The 8,826-nt window shown below is 43.5% G+C and overlaps 1 long non-coding RNA gene across 1 annotated transcript; it reads left to right on the forward strand.

Moving 5' to 3' along the window:
• The first annotated feature begins 5,057 nt into the window (after positions 1 to 5,057).
• On the forward strand, positions 5,058 to 8,385 carry LOC148001677 (uncharacterized). Its single transcript, XR_015636006.1, has 3 exons — positions 5,058 to 5,477; positions 5,864 to 6,045; positions 6,934 to 8,385. It is a non-coding gene; the product is annotated as an uncharacterized LOC148001677 (long non-coding RNA).
• Positions 8,386 to 8,826: the final 441 nt, after the last annotated feature.

Below are 8,826 nucleotides of genomic sequence, written 5' to 3' on the forward strand. Positions count from 1 at the left end.
CCAACCCTTGTGTCTCTAGCAGAGCAGAGCGTGTGCACACCGAAAATGCTCAACACACATCGGGAGAATGAATGGATGAAGACCCTCCATCCGGGAGGGAGACAAGAGGAGATGGGGCAGATGATGTCCCTTCAGCACAGGGGTTGGGATGCTAGCAACTTTTTATTCACACATCCTTGACCTATATTCTTATTCTCCTTATCCTTCTGCTGTATTATCAAAACTGAACCGTGTGGGTGCACACTCAGATCTCTGGGAGAAGGCCAAAGAGCCATGCCATTAAAAAAAGAAATCAAGAGAACGACTATAAACCTAGTTTTCACGGTAGTAGCAGCCATCACTGGATTTTCCTAAGGTCTCTTGGCTGTCATCTATCCAAAAGGTTAGAAACTCCCCCTTGCAGTACAATTAGGTCTGCAGAATACAAGTAAATGGCCACCAACAGCAATGTCATCAGGCGGGCTCTCCTCTTGGAGTTGGGCCAGGAAGAAGTAACAGTTCCTGCTTTGCAGAGACTTAGAGGGAAAGGTGTCTCAGAATTCCCTTAGCCAACCCCTTACCTAATCTCTTCCTAGAAGCTATGTCTCCCATGCATGTTGCTCTGGGCCTTCTGCGGACTCAGCTGGGCTCCTGCTTTGTGTGAAGGTGCTGTGTTATTCCTGGGTTTTAAAATCTCGTAAGAAAGATTGAAATGAGATTTCTGAGTCAGGCCTGGTGGTGCCCCACATACTGGGGAGTGATTCAGGCCTGTTGGTGCCTGCCCCACATATTGGAGGCTGAGACAGGAGGATCACTTGAGTCTAGGAGAAGGAGAGCAGTATGAGAAACATAGTGAGACCTCCTGTCTTCAGAGGGAAAACTAAAACCAAAACCTACTCGTCATGATGGCTTATGCTGGGTGGATGGAAACAGGGGGATCAAAAGTTCAAGGGCGTCCTTAGTCACACACTGAAGTCCAGGCCTGCGTGAGGCCCAAGAAACCCTGTCTGTACAAAAATGATTTAACAACAACAACAACAACAATAATTAATAATAATAATAATAAAGATATATTTGCTTGGTTAGGTTTCGGATATTTTAAAGATGTATTTATTTTATAATGTGCACGAGTATTTTGCTCGTATGTATATATGTGTACTATATGTATGCTGGGTGCAGGTGGAGGCTCTGGATCCCCTGAAGTGGAATTAGGGACAGCTGTCAGCTGTTATGTGGGTGCTGGGCACTAAGCCTGGGTCTTCTAAAAAAGCGGAAACTGTTCTTAACCGCTGAACCATTTCTTTAGCTACCAAAAATATTTTCAAAATAAGAGGCTTCCCTCTGTAACTACACAACAAAATTCATGTTGCTTCTATGATGTGAGGTTAATTAGAAGACAATCAGGAGTTACGGCCAACGTGTTTAGCCTCTCAAGATGAATGACAGAACACCTGTGACGAATGTCCTTTATTGTTTCAGACACAGATATGTTTGCCTGTATCAACTAATCACAGTCTTTAGAAAGGGAGTCATCTGTGGAGGGTAACTTTAAATACGTACCTGATTTTTTTTAAAGGAAGCTCTTTTCCTCTCTATAAATCAGTGGTTCTCAATCTTCCTAATGCTGTGGCCTTTTCATACAGCTATTTTATTATTATGTTGATACTTCAAAAGTGTAATTTTGCTACTGTTATGAACTGTAATGTAAATATCTGATATGCAAGGGGAGATCTGATATGCCAACCCTGTCTACAGGTTGAGAACCACTGCTGTAGATTAAAGCAACCTGCTTGCCCCAAAAAGTTAACTAGAAACTCAGTTTCCTGACACCAAACACAGATCTTACAATGTTCAACTTGTATGGTTAGCATTCCTTATTCTTTGTAATTATTACCCATCTCCTTCACCGATTGAAGTGTGAACCCCAGTTCTTCAAGGCTCTCAAGGCTGATGCCGCCCTTCCTAACTGTTTAAAACTTGGTTTTGAGACCTACATAACTCTACTTTTTTGCGTGGTGCTAGGGCCTCCTGTGTGCCAGGCCGACACTCTACCCTGGAGGTATAGGCCTAGTCCTAATTCCACATTTCCTTCTCTTTCCATAGGGATGTAGCAGGACTCGTGCTGTTCCCAACACCTCCAAGCTTCCTGTCTGTGCGTGCATTCGATCAGTGGTTACTGCTGGGAACACTGGCTTTGGTACTTAAGAATGTACTACCAAAACATTTTCATGATTTCCTGTGTTTTGACTAAGAACCCGTTGGACACGTGTAGCTGCCTTTGGCTACTTTGTGGGCTCGTCTTTCTTCCACCCTTCTTCACCCCCTTTCTTCCACCCTTTCAGCCCCCTAACACTAGGTAAGAGAGAAAGGACAAACAGAGAAGTGAGAAGAAAGAGATCCCTGAATAAACTCAGGGGTTAGAGAGGGGATGACATTATCGTTAGACAATTCCTACTGATGCGGGGAGAGGTTGACGCAAGATCCTTGGGGCAAGTTTGATCTTTCCATCAGGATATCTGATTTCTTCTTGTTGTTTCTTCTTTGTACATAACTACTTACCAAACAAACCACAACCAACAACCCACCCCACTTCTGGGGGCTGTAGCATTTACACACCCTCCGAAAGGTCCCCAGAATTCCAAATGTCACACAATTGCGGAAACTGTCTGCAGCTGGCAAAATCATGCCCCTGCTGGAGCACGAGGCCAATCATAGTCAGCTGCTGTGGACAATCAGAAGCATCCCCATATCCCACACCTGGGATTAAAATAAAGATATATCATAATAGTTCTATGTTTCTTAAAGAAATGAAAATTCCAAAATTGTCACCATAGACAGCTTTTAGAGGAGAGAGCTTTGTATAAATGGCTAGCAACATTTGGCAGATCGTACGCTCGTGGGGGTAGGGGGTGGCGGGGTTCATCCAAGGAGAATCCATTGTGCCTGCACTTCCTATCTGAAGCTTTTCTGCTATATGGCCACTGACCAGGGATGGGAATTTCACTGTCTCCCCATGGAATACATTCCATCTCTAGACAACTATAGTTAGAAAACAGAGATATTCTCTCCTTTTCCTCTCAAACCCACCCACAATCATAATTTCTACCTATGAGCCCGATTCTGTCCCTCAAGGCTGCACTCACCCTTCTAAACCTTTCTTAAGGGCAATTTTCAAACATCTCCAAATGGCTGAATACCCCAAACTCTCCCTCCCCTCTCTTCCCCTACCTTCTCTTCCTCTCCCTTCCTCTTTCCCTCCCTCCCTTCCTTTTAGATAAACCAATTCCTTGTGTTTTGCTTTGTGAAGTTCCTCACAATACTCAGAGCCCAGCAGTGGTCCCTGCATCCTAGTCTATGTCCTTGGCTGGTAAGCCCTGCCTCCCCACAAACCTGGATCCTTCCACTTCACAGGAATGGGGGGGCACAAACAATCCCCCCACCTTTTCTTCTTCCCTTATTCGCCTTCCTCCTCTTTCTTGCTACAGTTTTTGCTTCCAAACACTGTGGGAAGAGAACCCAGATAAAAGCTCTAAATTACAAGAATAAATACATAATTATGTTTCCAGGGTTATCATTTCCGACTCCTGAGAAAGTAAGGAAAAGTTTTCTGCTTGTCATCCCACTGTTTATTTCTGAATAAGTAGAACTCTCCAGAACTCTCCAGACATTCGCTTTCCATTTCTTATTAGCACTACTGCCACTGACACCACCATCATTGCCATGTGTGTTTACGTGCACAGGCACACGTGCACATGCATACACATGAGTATGGAGACCGGAAGACAACCTCAGCTCTTGTTCCTCAGAAGATGTGGTCTCCCATTGGCCTGGAGCTTGCCCATTATGCTAGGCAGGCTAGCCATGGAGCCCAGGGATCTGTCTTTGACTCCAAGGGCTGAGATTACAAGCATGTGCCAACACATTGGCTCTTTTATGTAGGTTCTGGGAAGGAATCGAACTCAGGTCCACATGGTCACTGACTGAGCTTTGAGCTTTCTTTTTAGCCCCACTGCTCCGATCTCTGACCTCAGATAATATACACTTACTCTTTCAAGAAAGCGATTCTTCCCAGAATACAATTCAGGAAAAGCAAGGGCTTTCATGGTGTTATTTACAAAGGCTTCAGAATGCAGTACATCTCTACCAGCTTTGTCTTGTCAATCTCCTTTTGACACTTTCCTGTTCCCCTTTGAGACTTCTAATGGGTGTTTATTGACCAAATACTCTACATTCCATAAACTAAATAGTGCAGGAGTTCCAGAGTTCACGAAGGTCAGTCTAGAAATAAGGATTTGGTGATCGAAGCTCTTGGGGCATAGATGGAAAAATCTATAGACATGTGATCTAGGGTACTCTGGGCAACATCATTTGTGGAACAAGGAGAGAAAAAAAAGACAAGTTTCTTCTGTGTTGTTTTTAAGTGTAAGGATGAAAAGTCAGAGGACACAACTTGAAGAGGAAGTGATTGATGTTTCAAGCGCCTCAGACAGCTTGGGTTGGAAAGGGGGAGGGAATCTGTCTATTGTTTATTCTAAAAAGTCATCAGAGGGACAGCATCCAGATTGTACGAGGAGGTGCGGGCAGACACATTAACTTCTCTTTATCAGCCTTGGGATGTGTTACACTCCAACTGAAGCCCATGTTCTAGTGCTGTGTGTGGCCTGACTGTAACGGTAAGCTGGGGTCATGTCACTTGGTGATCTACTTTGTATCTATGGATAGCACGTCACACCATATTAAAGTTGGGGAGAAGGATTATTTTGATTATGTTTTTGGGGGGACAGTACTATGTGTTACACCATTCAACTGACTCATATGCAATATAATCTGCCTTCTGTCACCTACATGACACTTTCATCTGTAGCAGAAGAAACTCCTGACTTCCCATCCTGTGCTCCCATTGTAGAGATCTAAGCTCACAACCCTACTTGGCTACAACTTACACTGGTGAGTTTCATTTCTTTGTTCTACCTTATGGAAATCGTTGGCATAGTTCTGTCGTCTGGTAGATGAGGTATTCTGATTTTATGCCTTCCACAGACTTGCGAATTCACTTACTGTTGTTCCTATTCGAGTTAGTAACTATGTCAGTTCCCTTACCTTCCTTCAGGCAAGAGCTGGGAGGCAGGAGGGGGAAGTAAGCCAGAGACTGCAGCCAGTGACAAGTGTCAAAAGCTGACAGCAGGTGTGAAACTAGGGGAAATTACTCCCATACCAGAAGCTGTTCAAGGAGGGGGAGGGCAGAGGCTAAGGAAGTGTGTGGGACAGAAACAAATCTCAACCTTGATGAAGAGATTTAATACGAAAGACAGATCAAGAATCTAGAAAGTAAAGACCCTAACCTTTGGAGCATTTGCTGGCTTTTATTTCCTCTTTCCCATATGCAAAGGCATGAGTCCTTCAAAATTCCAAGGGCTCTTGGATAAAGAAAAGCATGATACAAAACAGGCCTCCCAGCTCCTTTCTAAGGGCATTAGGACCTTTGTGTGGAAGCTCAGGTAAGCCACTCTGAATTCGCCTCATTACTTGTCTCTGCTTCATTATATATCTCCAAGGAGATGATCCATCACAGGAGAGCAAGGGGAGAAGGAAAGAGAACAGCTTCCCTGGGTTCTGGTGTTGTGTTCCAGTCTTCTTTTCTATCCTGGGATTGCATCCAGGATAGCACTACGGTGCTGGGGGTTGAAGCTGGGGCCTTGCACATGCTAGGCAAGCATTCTTTCTCTAAGCGACATCTCCAACCCTTGATTTTTTGAAGCAGGGTTTCCTTTGGTGGTTCCCACTGGCCCCTGTTATTCCACCACCTGTTTCCCGTGTGTTAGGATTATGATAGTATACCACAGTATTTTGTGTGTGTTAGTGTTATTTGTAACATGTATTACAGCTAAAACTGAAGAAAGAACCAAGGGACGATGAGTATGCAGCCACGATTCCTGTCCTCATCAGTGACACCTAGATATTCATAGAATGATGAAAACCTTTGTTCATACAAACACTTAGTCCCAGCCACTTTGCTGAAGTTGTTTATCAGCTGTAGGAGTTCCCTGGTGGAATTTTTGGGGTCACGTAAGTATACTATCATATCATCTGCAAATAGTGATATTTTGACTTCTTTTCCAGTTTGTATCCCTTTGACTTCTTTTTGTTGTCTAACTGCTCTGGCATAAACCTATTGCTGTTGTCTTGGTAACTTTTGAGAGCTAGAGATACCCTAAGTGTCCATCAGCTGGAGAATGGACAAGGGAGCTGAGGCGTAACCGTGTCATGGAGCACTACTCAATGGTAAAAACGAATGCTCTTCTGATAAGCCCAGGAACAAGAGTGAGTCTCGGAGTAACTAGGAAGGGCGAGAAACACCAGACAACACGAAAGCCTCCTTACTGTGTGATTGTTTTTACACGGTGTGGGGGGATCTGATGGTTAATCTGATTGTCAGTTCCCTTGAATTGAGACATACACAGGAGATTAGTAAATTGCACCTTTGGGTGTGTCCATAAGGACATGTCTAGAGACAATCGATTGAACTGTGAATCGATATTTTGCCAATATATAAATGCTTCACAATCCTCCCCCATTTTTTTTTCAGTAACCATGACTGTCCTGGAACTCACTCTGTAAACCAGGCCAGTCTCAAACTCAGAGATCTGCCTGCCTCTTTCTCCCACTGCCTGGCATCTAATAAAAATCTTAAAGCCTAAATGGATTAAGATTTTGATTAATTAAGAAATGGATTAATGATTTTAAGATTGTAATAGATTACAAGGTGGGAGAATGTGAAAGGTGGGGGTAAAGTTTCAGGGAAAAGGCCATTGGAAGCCTGTTATTAGGTGGGGGCTTGACACACCCCTTCCTGTTATGGCTCTGCTCTGCTTCCTGTCTGCCATGAGATACAACACCATGTCCCATCAGTCCATGAACTCAAATGAATCTCTCTTCTTTTTCTCCCAACTTTAGTAACAGCTGTGCAAAAGGACTGATACCACGGAGTGGTGTTCTGTTATTGCATTGAAATACAGTGACCAAGGTCAACGTAAGCAAGAGTTTATTTTGACTTACATTTCCAGAGATTTAGAAGTCTATCAAGGTGAGGAACACAAAGCTACAGGAGCAAGAAGCTGAGAGGTCACGTCTCACCTGCACACAGGAAGCAGACAGTGCTGGAAGTGAGGTGATGCTATAAATTCTCAAAATCCACCCTCACTGATGTACTTCTTCTAGCAAGGATGTACCTCTGAAAGGTTTCATAACCACCCCCAAACAACATTACTGTAGTGGCTATTCCTGGTTGTCAACTTGACTATCTCTAGAATGAACTACAATCCAGAATTGGAGGGCTCACCTGTGATCCAGATCTTGAGGCTGGAAGACACAAATTTCTGACCAGGATCTTGGCATGAAGATCTTGAGGCACAGTGGCCATGAAAAGCTTAGGGCCAGGCAAGGCAATACATCCTTTAATCCCAGGAGACTGAGACAAGGAGATCTCACCTTTAATCTGGGCCATACCCTCTGCCGGAGGCCGACATAGAGACATTGGAAGATGGAGGATTCACTCTTCTTCAACTGCTTGAACTGACTTGGAACCTACTTCTACAGAAGCCCAGCTGAAACAACCAGCCTTGTGGGACTGGGCAACTACTAGATTCTTGGACTTCCCATCCACAGCTGCCCATTGCTGGGTTAATTGGACTAAAGACTGTAAGCCATCACAATAAATTCCCTTACTATAGAGAGACATTCTATACATTCTGTGACTCTAAAGAACCCTACCTAATACATACGACTACCAACAGGGACCAAGTGTTCAGATACATGAGCCTATGGGGAACATTTCTCACTCAAATCATCACAGATAGCTAGAAAAAAGTAGATCATTGGTTGCCAGCAGTTGGGACTACTACGGGGTCTAGCTATGAAGTGGCAGAGAGAGTTTTGGGGGATGATTGAATTATTCTGTAAGTTGATTATAGTAGCTGCACAATGACTGTGTAGTTGTCAGTACTCTTTAAACTGTGTATTAAGAAGGTTAAAGGGTATAAAAGCATCCATTTTTCTCATATGTAAATTTACCTCGATAAATGTTTTTTTAAAGACAGGGTTTCTCCTGTGTAACAGCCCTGTCTGTCCTAAAACTCACTTTATAGACTAGGCTGGAGTGAACTCACAGAGATCCACCTGCCTCTGTCTCCTGAGTGTTGGGATTAAAGGCATGCTAAAATGTTTTAAAGAAAGTATTTGAAATATTTTATACATTTATTCTTTGATGATTTTTACATGTATACAATGTATTTTGATCATATCTACTACTCGTTCTCCAAAAAAAAATCCTCCCGGGCCTACCACATTCTTTTCCCAACTTCTTCCTCTCTCTCTCTCTCTCTCTTTTTTAAATAAACTACTGACCTTAATTAGAGAATCTCTTGTGCATTGTACGAAAGCATCACCTGTTAAGAAGATGCTGTTGGCCTATTAGCTTAGGCAGGAAATAGGACATAGGAGTTCCAGCAGAGGGATAGAGTCAGGGGCAGGAAGCCTCATCTTGAACCCTGAGGGAGATGGTTATATACCTGAGGTTAGGTAACTAATAACATGGTGGGACTTAGACTACAATAAATGGGATACTTGAGTTACAAGCTAAGAGGAACAAGCTAGACTCAGCCATTGTTTTGGGAACTTGGGTGTGGGCAGAAAAGCCCACAGTTACAAAACAGAGACATGGGGCGGGGCATGGTCAACCTACAGTGGCCACAACACCAGAGAAAACAACTCTCCCTTCTGCAAGTCATCAACTGTTGATAGCTCTTTAACAAACGTGCCATTATGAGTCTCTCCCCCTAAAAATAGTTT

This window comes from Rattus norvegicus, chromosome 13 (assembly GCF_021556685.1).
Source record: "Rattus norvegicus strain SHRSP/BbbUtx chromosome 13, alternate assembly SHRSP_T2T, whole genome shotgun sequence".
In the NCBI taxonomy this organism is placed as follows: Eukaryota; Metazoa; Chordata; class Mammalia; order Rodentia; family Muridae; genus Rattus; species Rattus norvegicus.